This window comes from Erpetoichthys calabaricus, chromosome 2 (genome assembly GCF_900747795.2).
Source record: "Erpetoichthys calabaricus chromosome 2, fErpCal1.3, whole genome shotgun sequence".
Lineage (NCBI taxonomy): Eukaryota > Metazoa > Chordata > Cladistia > Polypteriformes > Polypteridae > Erpetoichthys > Erpetoichthys calabaricus.
The window spans coordinates 326,779,537-326,799,891 of record NC_041395.2 but is presented as its reverse complement, the minus strand read 5'-3'; positions in this window follow the sequence as shown (position 1 = coordinate 326,799,891).

Here is a 20,355-nt window from a genome sequence, read left to right as displayed (position 1 = left end):
ACAAAACATTACCTGCCTTCTCCCAGTATGTGGATTGTAACACCCGGGGAAATAAGACTATTGACCTACTGTATAGATAGTGTGGAAGTAACCCACGAGGAAGACAGGGATAGTTCAATCAATCAGTCTTTATTCAGTCACAGATGAGTACATAGGATTCATGTGTTGCAAGGCAGAAGAGCACATTTCACTTTTTGGTTAACTTTTTAAAATTATTTTTCTCCCTCCCCCGTACTTATGAAACAGCATCTAAGCACCAGAGGCGTAGCTAAGGTTTTCAGCGCCCGGGGACAACTGAAGATTTCGCGTCCCCTCCTGTTTGCCAAAATGCAAAGGGGAACATCAATTCGGTTCCCCTGGATGCTGCGCCCGGGGACAGATGTCCCCCTTTGCCCCCCCCAGCTACGCCACTGCTAAGCATTTCATCTTCTATTATGTAAATCGGCCAGCCGTTTCTTTTTTGTGTAAGTGTCCTAAAGAAGAAAAAGTCATCTTTATCTTTTTCATTTTCTTCTTTCACAACAGATAGAGTGAAAGGCATGTAAAGGATAGCCGGGTCCCATGCCCGGCAGGGACACCCCTGCTGCATCTGTTCCGGGGAAGACGTGCACCCACGGGTGAAGAAAATAAAAGTCCTTGGTTTTATATGTGCCTCTGTGTTGTTCTGTGCCAGGTCAGGCGCCTATATAGCGCCTTTTCTACATGCACTATATGATAGATAGATAGATAGAACAGGGAGCCACAGTTAATCGTATCTTCTCTTTTCTCTTCCCTAGCTCTAATGGTGATACTCAACCATGAGCCCGTCCATGACTGACTTGGGAGTAAAGATGGTGAGGCTTTATAGGAGTTGCAGAGGAAGAGGAGGGTTGGTGGGATGAGGCAGAAGTGACATCATTTGGGGGTGTGGTCTGGCACTGGAAGGGGAAGTGCTTCATTTCTTGATGTTCCTTGATCTGCAGGGGTGGGAGAGAAGGCGTTAGTACACTTGTTCCCCCTCTGAAGCTGCATTTCACTCACAGTTATTCCTCCTGGCTGCCGTCCCATGCGCACGTGTGTGACAAAGGATTTCACACACATAGCTTTATATTTAAATTCTTTGAAGCTTTCACATGCATCAGGGTGCTCTTTACATATAAGATTTGAACACAGTGCACAGTGTCAATGAGGTGAGCCTCACCCCTGCGCACTCACCAGACCTTTCTTTTTCCTGAGACGGCATCACCTGGAGCATCAGGCTCCTCTGCAGAGACGCTGAAATATCAGGGCAGATCTTCATTTGGAGACACACCTGGCAGCTGAAGCTGAATGTCACCAGTAGAAAGGAAGATCTCAAGGGATAATCTGTGGAATTAATTGACATCTGCTGCACTTCACTGCCGCATGAGTGAGAGAAGAAAAAAACGCACCTGCATTCTGGGCTTAGGAGAAGAGTGAGTGTAGTTTGAATGCTTTGTGTCCATTTTTTATGTAGGCCATAGAAAGGGGATGGCTGCTCTGCACTGGGGCACCTATCCAGGCACAGCACTGTTTCACTGTCATTGGCATGAGGTATGGATCAAGTCGCCTGGTGCTGATGGTTATGTTAAGAGGTTGTACTTTGGATGACTAGACTGGAAAAGTCTGCAGAGATCTTCTAGACACAATGCTTTCATTGCCTTTCTGCCTGGCACTAACAGCACCCTGTTCAACAACAACAACATGTATTTCTATAGCACATATTTATACAAATGGTGAAGCTCAAAGTGCTTTACAAAACAGAAATATAAAAATAAGATTAGGCAATAATAAGTAACAAATAATTAAGTAAGGTCTGATGGCCAGGAGGACAGAAAAAACAGAACAAAACAAAAAAATAAATAAAAACAAAATCTGCAGGGGTCATGAGACCACCCAGCTCCCACTGGGCATTTTACGTAACATAAATGATCTCAATCAGTCCTCATGGCTTTCAGGCTTCATGTGTAAGAATTTGATGATGATGGTCATGTGGGCATCTGGGGTACTGCCTTCAACCATCAATGTAGGTACTGTACATGGTGAACATTGTGAATTTCCCCTTGGGATTAATAAAGTATCTATCTATCTATCTATCTATCTATCTATCTATCTATCTATCTATCTATCTATCTATCTATCTATCTATCTATCTATCTATCTATCTATCTATCTATCTATCTATCTATCTATCTATCTATCTATCTATCTATCTATCTATCTATCTATCTATTGTGAAAGGGCGCGTCCCGGACACAGACAGGCAGACACGTTCCAGTCCATCACCACACGTTTATTTACACAAGTCACACTATATACAAAGTCACTAGTGCACCTCACCAAACCCCCACAGTCTCTCACAAGCCTGGCTTCTTCCTTAAGCCTCCTCTTCTTTTTCACACAACACTCAGGGCCTCTCCTCGCCCCCTCTGCACCGGCCTCGTCTTCCTCCTCACCCGACTCCAGCCTTGATTGCAGGGCGGCGGCTCCTTAAATAGGCGGCTGATTGCTGGCTGCACCCAGCCACCTGTGACTCTATCTATCTATCTATCTATCTATCTATCTATCTATCTATCTATCTATCTATCTATCTATCTATCTATCTATCTATCTATCTATCTATCTATCTATCTATCTATCTATCTATCTATCTATCTATCTATCTATCTATCTATCTATCTATCTATCTGGTCCAATCGAGTCCTACTTGGAAAAGGGCACGAGCTGGGTCATTTAGGCAGCAATACCACTAGGGGACAATAGGCCTTCCGTCATAATCTAATAGGCATTCTTCGACAGTTGACAGAGAGGCAGAGTTTGGAGAATCAACTAAAGGACCAGGAAATGAGCAGGTAAGGGTCAAAACCAAAGTATGAGGTGTGATCAAAAAATACGGTGAATGTTTTAAAAAAGAAACATTTATTGCAGTAAAAGATTTACAACTACTAGTCACCCTCAAAATACTCTCCTCCACTTCGAATGCACGTATCCCAACGCTCCTGCCACTTCACAAAGCAGTTCTGGAAGTTTTCTTTTGAGAGTGTCTTTAGTTGGGCTGTCGTGGCTGCCTGGATATCCTCAATGGATTGAAATTGTTTGCCTTTCATGGTCATTTTCAATTTAGGGAACAGCCAGAAATTGCACGGTGCCAGATCTGGCGAATAAGGTGAAATGTTTTTATTCGACAGAAATGGTCATACTAGAAGGGATGTGTGACAAGGAGTGTTGTCATGATGAAGAATGAAACCATTTCAACATTTTCCTCGATTATTGACATTGAAGGACGTCCTCATCTTTTCTCGTCTTCAACCGAGTCAGATCCATTACAAAATCGATTAAACCACTTGTAAACAGTCTTAATTGTCGGTGCTGGGTCACCATAAACCGATTTTAACATCTGATGGGCTTCCTGAGCTTTTTGCAATTTGAAACCAAATTTCATGTTAATGCATTGCTCATTATTAAAGACAAACTTCAAAAACACACTTGAACTCAACAGTGGCTCACAAACGACTGACAGTATCAAAGAAGTTGAAACTCATCACAAACTCGGCTCTAGGATGGACCTGTCAGAACCTGCATTGAGTTGTTTGGTGTTGCTCTTGGATGGTGCTCTGCATCAACATTTACGATACTTTTTGATCACACCTCGTAAGTCATGAGAACCAAACTAGCAAATCCAAATCCGCAAACCAAAGGTCAAAGTCAAGGCTTAAGCATGTCTCCCTAAATGGATTTTGTAACTATCCATATTACTAAACGAGAATGGTAAACCGGATATGGACGCAGGGACCTGCCCGTGGACGCAAAAGACATAGTGCACAGGCGCCACACAAAGCCCCCCTCCAACTAACAGAAATCGCAGGAGACATGGTGCGCAGGCACCACACAAAGCCCCCCTCCACTAACAGAAATAAGAAATGAGGCAACGCACCCATAGCACACAAAAAAGAGGAGTCAGACGCAGGCGCCACACAAAGCCCATAGCACACAACAAAGAGGAGTCAGACCCACGCCCCAGAGTGAAACGGGACAGACTACGGAGTCCACAAAGGGTCACCCATCAAGCCCGAGATTACCGCTCAGAAACGAAAGAGCAACCGCAAGCAAACACCCGACATCATACAGAAACCCCACAAATACGGACAAAACAACATATTTGAATCATATTATCCCCGCCCCACAATGAAACGGGACATACTACGGAGTCCACAAAGGTTCACAAATCAAGCCCGAGATGGTACGAAAAACGAGGAGTCACCCCCCCTCACCAGAGTAAAACGGGACAGACTACGGAGTCCACAAAGGGTCACACATCAACCCCGAGATATTACGGAAAGCGAATTGTGGTACGGAAAATGGCAGATACTACGATAGGAGCATTCGCCTACAATGCGCATCTCAAATCAAAGTACACACTACACAGCATAATCCACGCACTTCTAAAAAACCGCACGTGGACACCCGACGTCATACATAAACAACAAGAAACCGGACTACACTACATATTGGAATCACATTACAGTGATGCAATATTAACAGGACAACCACAGATAACACAGGCACAACACCTGATGGGTAATAATAAGAAGAAACGAACGCTCCGTATTAAACACACGTCATCTGAACACGTACAAACTATACAGCATAGGTGAATCTCATTACAGTGATGCACTATTAACCGTACAACCACAGAAAACGCTCCCTATTAACAGTAAGTGCGATCATCCTTATAACTTACCCATATTACTAACGATAAAGAACAGACAAGCCATGAATTCACGATCACGGGTGCAAAACGATACGGCTCGAGTAACGGGACAACAAAGACGAGCCCGCATGAAAAAAAAACAATAAACGTAGGCGCCTACAACACGCTTCTGAAACCACGGAAGAAAAACTGTTTCGGCTCCAAAAAAGAAAAGCTCGACTAACACAGGTACAGAAACGAGCCCAAATGGACAGATACAATGAACGTAGACGTATGCAGCGCGCATCTCAAACTGCGGAAGCGAAGCAGGCACGGGTTCAAAAGGAAAGAGCTCGAGTGACAGACATACAAAAATGGGACCGACGGGAAAAAATCAATGAACGCAGACGTCTACAACGCGCGTCTGAAATGCCGGAAAACAAGCAGGCACGGCTCCAAAAAGAGAGAGCTCGACTGACCGGGATACAAAAACAGGCCCGGCTCCATAAAAACAATGAACACCGGCGACTACAACGCGCTTCTCACACAACACAAGCAAAGCAGTTACAGCTCCAAAACAACACATCCCAAATACTGGACATACAACAACGTGCCTCTCAAACTGCACAGGCAAAAGATAAACGTCACAGACAGTAACGACAAACACCTGCTAAACAATTCCGCCAATTGGCTGACAACGCGTTCTATAATGAGTCCACTATTAATGAAAATTCATTGAAATTAATGAATGTCATTTGCAATCATTGTCATTCACTTAACTTCCCTGAAGAAACAACTGGCTATACAACTAATGAGTTTACACGTTGTTGTCAAAAGGGTCACGTTAGACTGCCTCATTTACATAAATATCCTGAATATCTACGGAAGCTTCTAACTAACGATGTACCTGAAAGTAAAAACTTTATGAACTGCATTAGATCCTACAATGGTTCATTTGCTTTTGCATCTACCGGAGTAAATATCAGGCCACCAGCTGGCAATACTGCTTTCGCGTATGTGGACAAATATTACATCGCATTGGAACAGTGCACCCTGAAACAAATCACAAACGCACATTTGCAGAAATATACATCTTAGATCCAGATGACGCAATCTATCAACGAGTGAACCTTCCTGAAAACAAACAATGCACAGAGCTTATAATGAGAAACGTCACTAAGGTCATAAACAATCACCCATTAGCTAAGTCTATAAAAATGCTACATGAGGTTGAAAGAGAGGCCAATACAAAAGCAACCTACGGCTGCCCGGCGGGCACGGGTTCAAAACGCCGGGGGTAGGCGAGCGAAGCGAGCAGGGGGTGGAGCCCCCTTGTGTGGACAGAATTTTTGTTTAAAAAATCCACAACCTTGGACAATAAAATTAATAACAAATCAATTTTGGACAAATAAAGGCAAAAGAAGTAGAGAAATGAAATCTGTGCCATCCAAAACATTTAAAACATAACTGTAGGTTGTTAAGATTCTTTTTGTTATTTCACAATTTCTTGTTTTCAGGGTTCCATGCCCAATTTTCTTATAAACTCAACGGGTTCATTTAGAGACCATGGATCAAAGTTATGTCCTGACACGTGTTCTTGTTTCATATTTTTTTCCTTGCTTGTTATCCCCATAAACTTGACAGCAGCTTTTAGTGACCGTGTGGTAGGGTCGAGGTCATGTCATGATTCTTGTCCTTGTTTCATAATTTTTTTCCTTTGTGATGGTTTATTAACTATTTCCAAACCAGCTCTGTGTGGTATTTGGGACAAAAAACAACCCGACGACTCCCTAGCAGTTTTACTATATTATTTACTATGTAAGAATTACTCACAGCAGAGGATGTGGACCCACCTGTGCTTGCTGCTCCACTGGCTTTCGTAAGAAGACACCAACAATACCATATCTTAGCCGTATTTAATCTTTGCCTTGAGAAAATAGCTCCAGATGTTTTTTGTGAAGACTTAAAGCCTTGCCCTCCATTGATGAGGCATTTCACTTGCATGTTGCTGAGCCGCAGCGTTTGCTTCATTTTGACATTGTGTCTCTTTATTTGTGTCATTAGCACAATGTAAATGCTGTGCGGTGGCATTTGCTGCACACAGGTCTTTCATAGAGAGAAGTGAGGTGCAAGCAAGAGCTGAAAAAATGTAAAAGTGCATGCGTGCGCCATCTGGTGGTTGAGCGTGAGTTTAGCGGACTTCTCCATACACAAACACACACAGGTCTTTCATTTATATATGTCTAATGATTTTTCATGTGTTATGCTTACTTCCAGTTGCTACCATTAAACCCCACATTAGGTGCTTCCCATCGGTGGTTGCCCCAGAGAGCAGTCCCACCTCGTCATCTCTATGGTGGTATAAAGATTGGTGCTATAGAACCACAACTATCATAGAATCTGAATACAAATGTTGCATATTTGCTTTCTTTCTTGACCTTTTAGACTTCAAGGCTTTTGTTTATGATTTCGGTTCTTGGGTATGATTTGATTTGGATGGCCTCTCTCACTCACTCACTCACTCACTCACTCACTCACTCACTCACTCACTCACTCACTCACTCACTCACTCACTCACTCACTCACTCACTCACTCACTCACTCACTCACTCACTCACTCACTCACTCACTCACTCACTCTTACTTTCACTCTCTCTCACTATCTCACTCTCAGTCATCAATTTATGATCTCTTGCCTGTTTTAATGACTCCTCTCCTGGTCACTCCATTTCAGCTTTGTTGCATCTCAGTGCTGCCTGAACAGCTTGGTTTCATCCAAGTGCTCCCTGAACATTGGTGCACAGAAACTGCCAAGATCTGTATCCTCACGTATATTTAGTTTCTTTAAATCAGAATTAATAATTTCCTTTTTTTGGAGTGCTTTTAACAGTAAGAATTTACGTAACTCATTAATCAATCAATTAGTAAGAATGTGAGCATTTCTGATTTTACCAAAAATGCTTAAAGTGACATTTACAATCACGAATCCACTAGCTGAATCTTTTGTTTTTCCTTCACCTTTCCTTTCCACATTTTGCTCTATGGCTTGTGCATTGGACTCTGATTTGTTTGTACCGTATGTGGTTAACAATTTCCAGTGTTGTTCAGCCCTGTGGTGTTCATTTTTGCTAATTAGGAGCTACTTCAGACAGGCATGCACTCGTCACCTTACAGGTTTGTGTGAGTTAATTGCTTCATTGTCATCTCTCCAGTGAGGTTTCTTCTCATGGGGTTTGTGGTGGCCATGGAGAGCATTCTGAAATATTTTGATTTAAAAGTCATGTATCCCAAATCATGCAGTTCATTTATATTTTATATACTAAGGGACTCAGCCCCTTGCTCACTTCGCTCGCCAAACCCTCAGTCCCAAACCCGCCCCCAGCCACAGCCAGCCTTAGGGCGAAGTGAACAAAGCGACCACTTCGGGCCCACAGCTGGAGGGGGCCCACTGCGCCCAAGGTTTTTTTTTTTCTTGTGATGCGACGCTGCTGCGGAGGGCCCAATGGAGCAACAGACTCCTTCACTCCAATCTCTATTACTAATTTTTTTATATATATAATTCACGGGCAACATATTCCATCACCTAATTACTCCACGTGGACATCTCCACTTGTCACTCCAATCTTCATTACGCTTCACTCAGGCCTGCGCGCCTGTTGCCGCCTCCACGGCTCATCTGTGCCTCTGTCATCAGTAGGCGGCCACTTACGCTTCAGTCAGGGCCGCTCTGCCGCACTGCATTCTCGACAGAGCATAAAAGGGGCCCTTCTCTTCGTAAAGCCATCACTTTCCTTCATATCAATATATTTCCATTTTGTTAGAAAGAACGTCTTGTAGATAGTAGTTGGGCCTTGCCGAATTTCCACAGTTTGAAATTATTGTATTCCAAATGTCTTCAGTTCCACTGCCAAAGAAATATAAATCAGGTGCTCAAAAACGTAAAGAAAAAGCAGCGAAAGATGAATTCTTCGCTACCCAAAAACAAGCTTTAAAACCGAATAAAAATGTAAAAACAAAATAATGTGGATCTCATCTTCATAAAATAAAAAAAAATATATAAAAAATATAAAAAGCAAAAAAAAAAGTGCTTGGCCTAGCTATTTACCTCCACGTGCTGCCTGGTGGAAACAGCAAAAGCTGGCTAAAATGTAGCTTTATCTTTGAGTACTGAGAAAAGCGCTATATAAATGTAATGAATTATTATTATTATTATCTGTTAATGTATCGTCACTAAAGACATTTATGTGGGTCCACTCCGACCTCCATCATTCATACCCTTCACTCGGGGCCTTGTACGACAGTCTGCGCTGACAGCCTGCGAATTTGGCTCCTGTCAGTGTGTTACGGTTACGGTTGTCAGTGTCAAACGGAAATCGTCAAAAAGTGATGGTTGTAGATGCCGGGAAATCTCCTGGCAGCCAGGGTTCTGCCCCGGACCCCTAGCTGCAGGGGTCAGGCCCCGAGTTTGCTTCAGGCCCGAAATTGTCTAGGGCCGGCTCTGCCCCAGCACTACGTGCCATTATGAAGAGGGGGGCTGAACGTACCCCAAGGAGATGCTGTCGCTCCTCCAAAACCCCTCTTAAACGGTAATACAATGGGAAACAAATACAGTTTTCTTTTTACCTCCTCTTTGCTCAATCAGCTGCTGGCTTGCTGCTGCTACCATGCCGTGTGATCTGTACTTCACTCACCTACTTCTTCCCACCCCCCGCCAGTGCTACACGCCATTGTGAAGAGGGAGGCTGAACGCACACCAAGGAGACGTGGCCGCTCCTCTGAAACCCCTCTTAAATGGCGAAACATCGGGAAACAAGTAACAGTTGTTTTTTTTACCTCCTCTTTTTACCTTGATGCTGCTGCCGTGCCACGTGATCTGCATTCCGTGTAGCATTTCGAACATTTAAAAGCCTGTACAGCACCAGAATATTCAATCTCTTTTCACTGTTCTGTTATTTCACATTTGTTTGCGCTAATGTGATCTTTGCTCTCATTTTTTGAGACTTTCGAATTTTCCTACCTCCATTATCTCTAACCTGTTCTGCATGTGTATCACGAGAGTTGCTTTCAAAGGTTGTAAGTATGACGTGACTTGTCCATCTCCTGGGATGTGAAAGTGTCTCTCTGTCTCTCTTGAAAAGATCACGTCACGTTGCCGGAAGTTGTATCGTCGCAAGATTTTTTTATATAATAGAGAGATATAAAATCTACTGTATAATAAAACACTAAGGTCAGTGTGCCCAGTCCCTCCGAGCAAACTGATTGGCCAGCTTGGTTTTAGTGATGTGAGCAAAGAGGAAGTGAGAGTGTTAGACACATAAGGAGGAGTAAAGACATATAAGCCACACAAAGAGAGAGTCACCTTCAAAGACGTCAAGTGTAACTCCAGACTCTAAGATGTTCTCTAGGATGGTATAAAGGTCAGTGTGATGGAACCTCAATTACCTTAGTTTGATGGATTTCAAATAAAAACCTTGCACATTTGCTTTTTTAACTTCTTTTCTTTGATTTAATAGCTCCTGGCTTAAAACTTTTGTCTTTGATTGAATTTTCTGGGTGCAATTTGGTTTGGAAGCCCACCCTCTAACTCTCTTTTTCTCTCTCATTCTCTCATTCTCTCTGTCTTCTGGTTACAGTCTGTTGCCTGTTTTAATGTCTCCTCTCCTGGTCGTTTCATTCAACTTCATTGCATTCCAGTGCTGTCTTAACATTTTAGTTGCATCCTGGTGCTACTTTAACATATCTGCCCAGAAACTGCCAAAATCTGCAGTTTTTCCTGCAGTCCCCTGGTGGTGATTGGCTGGTGGCCCCTGCCTCCTGGGGGACCACCCACAAAACACATGTTAGTTAGTTAGTTAGTTAGCTAGCTAGTTAGTAAATAAGGAAAAATAAGAAAAAAAACAGAATTTAGTTATTGCTTAAAAATGGAAATAGTGAAGATCTCAGCTAGTCAAGGGTGGTTGTTACGAGCGTAGGTGGGGTCATGGACTACATTAACTATATTACTAGGTTTGCATTTTTTTACTTAAGAAAAATTTCAAAAGTTAGACCTCTTATAAAATTGCAAGATGCTGAAAAATGAATTCACGCTTTTGTTTTTAGCCCGACTAGATTACTGAAACTCTCTCCTAACAGGATTACCCAAGAAAGACATCAACCAGCTGCAGTTTGTTCAAAATGTAGCACTGAGAATCTAAATCAGCAAAACAAAATGGACTTTTTGCTCATGTCCATGCCTTTGCTCTCTTGCTTTTTGTTTTGTCCTTGACACGTTGTTTCCTTGTGATCTCCTTGTTTTGATTTCACGTTCTTCTCCTGGTTCCTCCAAACTTCATTTGCCCTTCAGACACAGCACTGACTAGATTACCGTAATGCACTCCTACCTGGACTACCTAAGGAAGACATTAATCGGTTGCAGTTAATTCAAAATCTTAACCAGTAAGAGACCGGTTGTAACCAGTCTACAGACATGTTGCACTCCCCTCCACAACGATGTGTGTGTAATCTCATCCACTATATCACAATTCCAGGAACTTTTTGACTACCCCTCGTACTTCATGATGGGGTTGATGTGTTTTGGATAATGTGAAGAGTTCAAACATGGCCTTTAATGGCCAAAAAGCTCAATTTTGGACTCATCAGGACCTGTAAGCCATCTTCTAGGTGACTTCAGAGTCTCCAATGTGCCTTCCGCTGAGATGTCCCATGTGTGTTTCTCTCTCCTCAATGCTCGCCCATAAACCTCTGACTGGTGAAGCACCCAAGCAACAATTATTGTCTGCTTAGTCTCTCCAATCTCAACCATTGCAGTTTGTGACACCTTCAGAGTTTTCCCAGGACTCTTGGTGGTCTCTCTCACTCCTCTTCTTCAGTTTTAATAGACGACCTGCTTTTGCAGATTTAGAGCCATGCCACAATCTTGCCATTTAACTGGAAATTCAATAAGTTGGGTATCTTCTTGTCTCCACGCTTCTCTGAACCAGGCCATGGAAGACTTGTGAGGGGGAAATACGGGGCGGAAAAGGTAATAAGGTGTGCAAGAAACCTGAACCTTGGGAGAAGATCAGTTTTCCAGCAAGATAATGATGCCAATGGCACACAGGAATGGCAGAGTCAGAGTCCAGATCTCAATGCAGCTGAGAATCTGTGGTAGGACTTGATAAAGACTCCTCAATCATGATCTCCATGACACCTGAGAGAGCCTCAGCAGTTTTACAATGAGGTGCATGGATAATGGCAGCGGTGAAAGAGAGAGTGAGCCTGTCATGGCTGCCAAAGGTGATGTGAAGGGGGTGAATGCTTATGCGGTCATTTATTTTGTGTTTGTGCTTGTAATTACGAGGGACGTTCAAAAAGTTTTAACTCTATTAAGAATTTCAAAAACAAATAACATCACTTTTCTACATAGTCACCTTCCTTTGTGATGCCATTTGCTTTCGGCCTCGTAAACGGTGAACCCACGTTTCATCACCAGTGACTATCTGCTGCAGAAAATGATCACCATCTTCATGATAAAGGGCCAAGTGTAGGGAACAAGCGTCTAAGTTGCATAGGCACCCAACTGGCACACACTTGACTGAATTTAAGGCTGTCATGAATCTGGGTATACAGTAGGTAGACCCAATATTCACATTCAGCTCTCCTGGACCTCCTCAACTGCTATTCTTCTGCCTTTGCGAATCAGTTCCAGGGTTCTTTCTCCATTCCTCGTGGCCATGGCTGTAGCTGGACATCTGGAGCGCTCTGCATGTTTCACACTAGTGCGACCATTTTTCGAACATTTCAATCCACTTGTAGACAACTCTACAAGAGAGAACTTGATCCCCATAGTGAGCACACATGCAGAGATGAATTACCAATTCCTCCTCTTCCCGCCTTCGCCGTTTTCAACGAAAATATAAAAGTGCGGAAACTTTTTGATCGTCCCTCGTAATTTTTGGCCACTTTTACCAATGCACTTTGACATTAAAGAAGTGAGACCTGTTGATCAGGGTCAAAAAAAAGCCAAATTCAACCCACCGTAATTCAATGTTGTATATAAATAAATAGCGAAACAGGTGAGCTATTTTTTTCTAGGCCTCAGATCATCTTCACTCCTTCTGGAGTGGTCCTCCAGCCGCAGGTTCACCGTTGAGGTCAATGAACAAGACAAAGGAGTCGGCAGGCCAAGTTAGTGCCTCAGAATTACCCTGTCACCAGATTCATTTCGATAATCGCAGCCAATTAGGGCCGTGCTCTGCTACTTAGGTTAAGCGGTCCTTTTGACGGAGCCGGCCTGTTTGTCATTATGAACCAAAGATCCCTAACAGGAGTTGGCTGATTTCTACCTCCAAGGGAACATCTGCCCTCCCCTGTGTTGGGGGGTCAATTGGCCAATTGGGAGGTTTGGCCCCCTATTGGCTGGCAAATGAGGATACAGCAAGATAAAGGCCTGCCACTTTCATCACCGTAACCATGCAAGCACGCTCTTCAGCTTGTTTCTGTTTGATATAGTGCCTTTCATGGTGAGTTGATATTCCAAGTGCTTCTCAGAGCCATTCATGAAAATATTTTGAATGTAGCAGATAGTAAAACTATAGTAGCACAGGACAGAGAGGAGCAGCAGACCAAAGGGAGTGCCACAGGACTGAGCTGGAACGAGAAGGGCACATGGCCAAGCACAGCGGCAGGGTAATTGGAAACAGGCTCACCCTGTTTGCAGGTGCAGGTATTTTTACTTTAATACAATAAGTATGCATTAGGTTACTCATTTTCTTTTATAGAGTAATTAACGCATGTGACTTTTTATACGTTACTCCCAACACTGCTCCCTAGATTGTGCTGCTTAGCTGAGCACTGTAAATTCAGCCCATCAACATACATTTAGTGATTTCTAAAATATCGAAACAGATTTATTCAACCAGAAGAAGGAATAATGTCATAGCCCAAGGATCTGCCTAAAAAAATTAATCTTGTGGATGCTTGCACTGCTTTCTACTTGTAGCTGTTAGATGTGTGTGCAAAGCTATGACCTGCTCAGGCACAGAGTGGACTGGACATGTGTGGACTCCAAACATCCCTGAGTGTAACCCAGTTAAGGGTTTACAGGGCCAAATAACCCACTTGCTCATGGAAAAAGCTACATGTGTTAACCTTGTTTCTCAGAGACCAATAATCCGGTTTCTTGACCTGGAATAAGGGTTTACATGGAATTTTAGAAAACAGGTTATTAAAGTGCAAGTAAATATATTCAATGTCTGAAAGGAAGACTGACTGCCATTTGGGATTAATAAAGTCTATCTATCTATCTATCTATCTATCTATCTATCTATCTATCTATCTATCTATCTATCTATCTATCTATCTATCTATCTATCTATCTATCTATCTATCTATCTATCTATCTATCTATCTATCTATCTATCTATCTATCTATCTATCGTCACCAATTGGGGTGCCACCAAGCTCCTAGATACACGAACCACCAACAACAATCCGGCTTCACATAAAGGATTTTTATTCCACACAGCTGAAGTATAACAATTAATACAACTCATATACAATAAAATAAAATGCTCACTCTTTCGCTATCTCTCTTTTCACTCTCCTCCAGTGAATTTCGCCCGCTGCCTCCCAACACTGAAACCTCCGGTCGCTGCACTGTAGCAGACCTCTTAGTGCATCTCTCCGTGTTTTGTACCTGCTTTTTGTTCTTAATTCATGTAAAAAAAATTTCTTTTTGTTTTTCTTTTACTAGTTTGCAAGTAGTTATTTCTATAAAATATGTGAATTTCCCATTGGGATTAATAAAGTATCTATCTATCTATCTATCTATCTATCTATCTATCTATCTATCTATCTATCTATCTATCTATCTATCTATCTATCTATCTATCTATCTATCTATCTATCTATCTATCTATCTATCTATCTATCTATCTATCTATCTAAAATGCTTTGTAACATTTGCGAAAGTTTCTTACTTTTGATTGTTATCGCCTTTGGAATCCAACAGGCCACTAATGCACAACCTGCATTTGCTGCTTTGCAGTAAGGAGACTGTGGAAGTCTCTGTGGAAGTGGGTTCGCTTCCCGGTTCCTCCCTGTCTGGATAGCACTTTGAGTACCGAGAAAAGCGCTATATACAGTAATCCCTCGCTACTTTGCGGTTCACTTTTCGCGGATTCACAACTTTGCGGATTTTATATGTAAGCATATCTAAATATATAACGCGGATTTTTCGCTTCTTCGCGGGTTTCTGCGGACAATGGGTCTTTTTACTTCTGGTACTTGCTTCCTCAGTTGGTTTGCCCAGTTGATTTCATACAAGAGATGCTATTGGTGGATGGCTGAGAAGCTACCCAATCAGAGCACGCAGTTAAGTTCCTGTGTGCTGCTGATTGGCTCAGCGACGGAGTGCTGCATTAACCAGGAAGTCTCATCTCACTCATTCAGCATTAACGTGCTCCTGCTTCAGGGGCCGTGTCCAAGCGCCAACAGAAGATGCAAATGATTGCAGAAAAGGTAAAAGTTTTGGATATGTTGAAGGAAGGGAACAGCTACACCGCTGCAGGACACCATTACAGCATCAATGAGTCCACGATTCTTTTTATTTAAAAAGGAGGAAAAGCATATAAGATCTACGGCCGCAGTATCCTTTAACCAGGGTGCAAAACAAGTTGCAAGTGGACGTGATAAGGCAGTAGTCTGGATGGAATCTGCTTTAGGAATCTTTGCAACAAGGTCAAGGTCATGAACGCCTACAAGCTGCTCTTCGACCGGAAAAAGAAGCAGCGGCAGCAACTGCCAATCACAATGTTTTTGCAGCCTCGCAAAAAAGAGCCAGTTCCTACTACTACTACTACTACTACTACGGATACACCTTCGGAAACCGTGGAGGAGGTGCCCCAGGAAATGGCACTGCCATCTGAAGAGACGTTAAATATAGTCATCGGCTGCGCAGTAAAAGTCATCATCACCTTCATTGTCATCATTTTTACTGCACAGCATATTCATCACCATCATCACATCATATATAGCTACGTGTACTTCGCTATACAGTAAGTGTAAACTTATCTACCGATTTCATATTGTTTAGCAGTTGTCCCTGTTATTAATAGAGTAAAGGGTGGGTTATAAACAATACAGGTAGGGTTTAAAAACGTCCAAATACACGTTAAATAATTAAATAAATATGGTGTCCCTACTTCGCGGAAATTCAGTTATCGCGGTCGGCCTTGGAACCTATCTCCCGCGATAAGTGAGGGATTACTGTAAATGTAATGAATTATTATTATTATTAGGAAATCCCAGGTGGCCAGCGCTGTTCTTCTACAGCCGGGATGTGCTGCTATCAATGAGACCAGCTACCAGTTACTCCCCGTGTACTACCAATATACCAGACGAATTAAAATCTTTGAAGCCCAGAAAGAGAGGAAAATGAGGTGGACTACGAGTACGTCTGAGACGGAGAAGTTTTAAAACATCTTTGCCAACTATCATCATGAGCAACGCACAGTCCTTGCGAAATAAGCTGGACGAGCTGAGAGCATCTGTGCGATACCTCCACTAGTACCGTGAAAGCTGTCTGATGTGCTTTACGGAGACCTGGTTTATGAATACAGACTCGGATACAGCAGTTGAAGTATATGGATTTGTTTGTGTACGGCAAGACAGAAATCCAGTTTCTGATAAGCAGACAGGTGGTGGGGTCTGCCTTTACATTAACAAAAGGTGGTGCAGGAATATCACTGTAAAAGAGCACATCTGCACGCCGAATATTGAACTACTCACTGTCGGACTTCGCCCATACTATATACCACGGGAGTTTAATCAATCATTTGTGATCATGTTGATGTGGAAGCTGCAGCTGAAACGATTCTTGAAACTGTCCATAAACTAGAAACCAAATCACCTGGTTCTTTCAAACTTGTGATGGGTGATTTTGATTTATACAATCTGGAGTCAGTATTACCAAATTACCATCAGTATGTGAACATTAATACTAGAGGGGACAAAACTCTGGACAAGTGATATGGAAACGTCCCTGGTGCCTACATATCGCATCACAGAGCAGCCCTGGGTGCGTCTGACCACGTCGTTATTCATCTACTCCCGAAGTACAAACAGAAACTGAAACAAGAAAAACCAGCCATATGAATAACACAAAACTGGTGCAAGGACAGTGTAGAGGAACTGCAGGAATGCCTCTCCAGTACAAATTGGGATGTGCTGATATCCTCACAGTCACTGAATGAGGCCACTTACACTGTCAGTGAATATATGAAATTCTGTGAGTCTATGATCATTAAGGAAAAATCACTGCACACTTAATACCTACAGACTGGAAGCTAGAAAGTATCCCATAATGTAAAAAGAAAAATGATCGGGCAGATCCAAATAAATGTAGGACAATGAGCTGGAGGGCCGGTTTATACATCATGTAATGCGACGCGTATGCATCATGGCTGCCACACGTTCCCAGCATTCATTTGACGTGTCCCTTGAGCACGTCTTCAGAACTTAACGCAATGCGTATGCGAGTTGCAGTACCAGCAAAAAAAAAAATTGTGGGTTCTGGCGCAGTGTGTTCAAGTTGGAGCGTGACGTCAGAGTACGTGACAGCAAGCCGCTTTGCAGATCCTACAGGTTCGATGTGCCTATGATATCTGATGAACGGTTTGATGCGGTGAAGCAAATCATCAGACATAAATGTTGACATACAAATGTCCTCGTGGTGCTTCTCTTCATCTGTTTCTCGCATAGGCGATACCAGAGTCGCATATTCGTAATGACGCAATACATTTTAAAGGTTTTCTGTGCCTTTTTTTTTTTGCACCTTCACAACAGCATCAGAATGAGCCACAGAGAAAAAAAAATATTAGGAACACAGCGAAGAAAACAACAAAAAGTCCATCCATCCATCCATTATCCAACCCGCTGAATCCGAACACAGGGTCACGGGGGTCTGCTGGAGCCAATCCCAGCCAACACAGGGCACAAGGCAGGAACCAATCCCGGGCAGGGTGCCAACCCACCGCAGGACACACACACACACACACACACAAACACACCCAGCACACACTAGGGCCAATTTAGAATCGCCAATCCACCTAACCTGCATGTCTTTGGACTGTGGGAGGAAACCGGAGCGCCCGGAGGAAACCCATGCAGACACAGAGAGAACATGCAAACTCCACGCAGGGAGGACCCGGGAAGCGAACCCAGGTCCCCAGATCTCCCAACTGCGAGGCAGCAGCGCTACCCACTGCACCACCGTGACAAAAAGTCTATTTTGTGATTAAAGTGGAAATTTCAACTTTAATCTTGTAGTTTATTTTGTCATTAAAGTAGACTGTCTGAATATTTTTTCCAGTTTTCTGAAAAGCACACAAAGCAATGGTTTCACATATAAATCAATCTTTTGCCGTATGCCGTGGCTGCTGTTGGCGACCCATTCAGCGACTCTGGCAGAAGCTCAATGAGCAGCAGGAATACGCGACAGGCCGGCTGCCTGGCTGTCTTCACACAGCAGTAGCAGTCGCAGTGTGACGCAATCTGGTCTGTACCTCTTGTCATTGTAAGAGGCGGTCCTCCCAGGTGAAGGTTGGCATAGGTGCATTAGCTACACGGACATGTTCAACACCACGATCAGCTGACCGCGTCCACAGATTTTCTTTGTCGATCTTCAGATCAAGTCAAGTCAACTCAAGTTGGGGAGCCTGCAACCGATCCTGGTTGGCAACCCACTAGGCAGACACGCGGTCCAGTCTCACCCTCCGGAAATGACCCTCTATCTACCACAGCCAGGTGCTACGTTGGCGACCCCTTGGCCTGGTCAAACCACTCAGGTCCACAACAATAAGGATCCTGTTAGCTGAATCACCCTCGGGGAATCGCTCCACATGGCCGTAGTGCCATCGATTGTGTACTGTACTCTGGTACTGATTTTTTGTCTACTGATTATCCATCCATCCATTTTCCAACCCGCTGAATCCGAACACAGGGTTACGGGGGTCTGCTGGAGCCAATCCCAGCCAACACAGGGCACAAGGCAGGAACCAATCCTGGGCAGGGTGCCAACCCACCGCAGCTACTGATTATTGAAGTAGTATATTTGACAAATAAATACCCTTTATTTGAACTGTAAATTGCGTTGGGTGAGATTGTGTCACTGTGTCAGAGGGTTGGGGCTCAGAGGCACCCCCTTGTGGTTAGGATAGATAGATAGATAGATAGATAGATAGATAGATAGATAGATAGATAGATAGATAGATAGATAGATAGATAGATAGAAAGGCACTATATAACTGATAGATAGATAGATAGATAGATAGATAGATAGATAGATAGATAGATAGATAGATAGATAGATAGATAGATAGATAGATAGATAGATAGATAGATAGAAAGGTACTATATAACTGATAGATAGATAGATAGATAGATAGATAGATAGATAGATAGATAGATAGATAGATAGATAGATAGATAGATAGATAGATAGAAAGGCACTCTATAACAGATAGATAGATAGAGTTAGGTCCATAAATATTTGGACAGAGACAACTTTTTTCTCATTTTGGTTCTGTACATTACCACAATGAATTTTCAATGAAACAACTCAGATGCAGTTGAAGTGCAGACTTTCAGCTTTAATTCAGTGGGGTGAACAAAACGATTGCATAAAAATGTGAGGCAACTAAAGCATTTTTTGAACACAATCCCTTCATTTCAGGGCCTCAAAAGTAATTGGACAAATTAAATAACTGGAAATAAAATGTTCATTTCTAATACTTGGTTGAAAACCCTTTGCTGGCAATGACAGCCTGAAGTCTTGAACTCCTGGACATCACCAGATGCTGGCTTTCCTCCTTTTTAATGCTCTGCCAGGCCTTTACTGCAGCGGCTTTCAGTTGCTGTTTGTTTGTGGGCCTTTCTGTCTGAAGTTTAGTCTTCAACAAGTGAAATGCCTGCTCAATTGGGTTAAGATCAGGTGACTGACTTGGCCATTCCAGAATTTTCCACTTCTTTGCTTTAATAAACTCCTGGGGTGCTTCGGCTGTATGTTTTGGGTCATCGTCCATCTGTATCATGAAACCCTAACCCTAACCCCAATCAATTTGACTGCAATTAGCTGGATTTGAGCAGACAGTATGTCTCTGAACACCTCAGAATTCATTCAGCTGCTTCTGTCCTGTGTCACATCATCAATAAACACTAGTGTCTCAGTGCTACTGGCAGCCATCACACTGCCTCCACCGTGTTTTACAGATGATGTGGTATGCTTTGGATGATGAGCTGTTCCACGCCTTCTCCATACTTTTTTCTTGCCATCATTCTGGTAGAGGCTGATCTTGGTTTCATCTGTCCAAAGAATGTTTTTCCAGAACTTTAGCAAAGTCCAATCTAGCCTTTCTATTCTTGAGGCTTATGAGTGGCTTGCACCTTGCAGTGCACCCTCTGTATTTACTGTCATGCAGTCTTCTCTTTATGGTAGACTTGGATATCGATACGCCTACACCCTGGAGAGTGTTGTTCACTTGGTTGGCTGTTGTGAAGGGGTTTCTCTTCACCATGGAAATGATTCTGCAATCATCCACCACTGTTGTCTTCCGTGGACGTCCAGGTCTTTTTGCGTTGCTGAGTTCACCAGTGCTTGCTTTCTTTATCAGGATGTACCAAACTGTAGA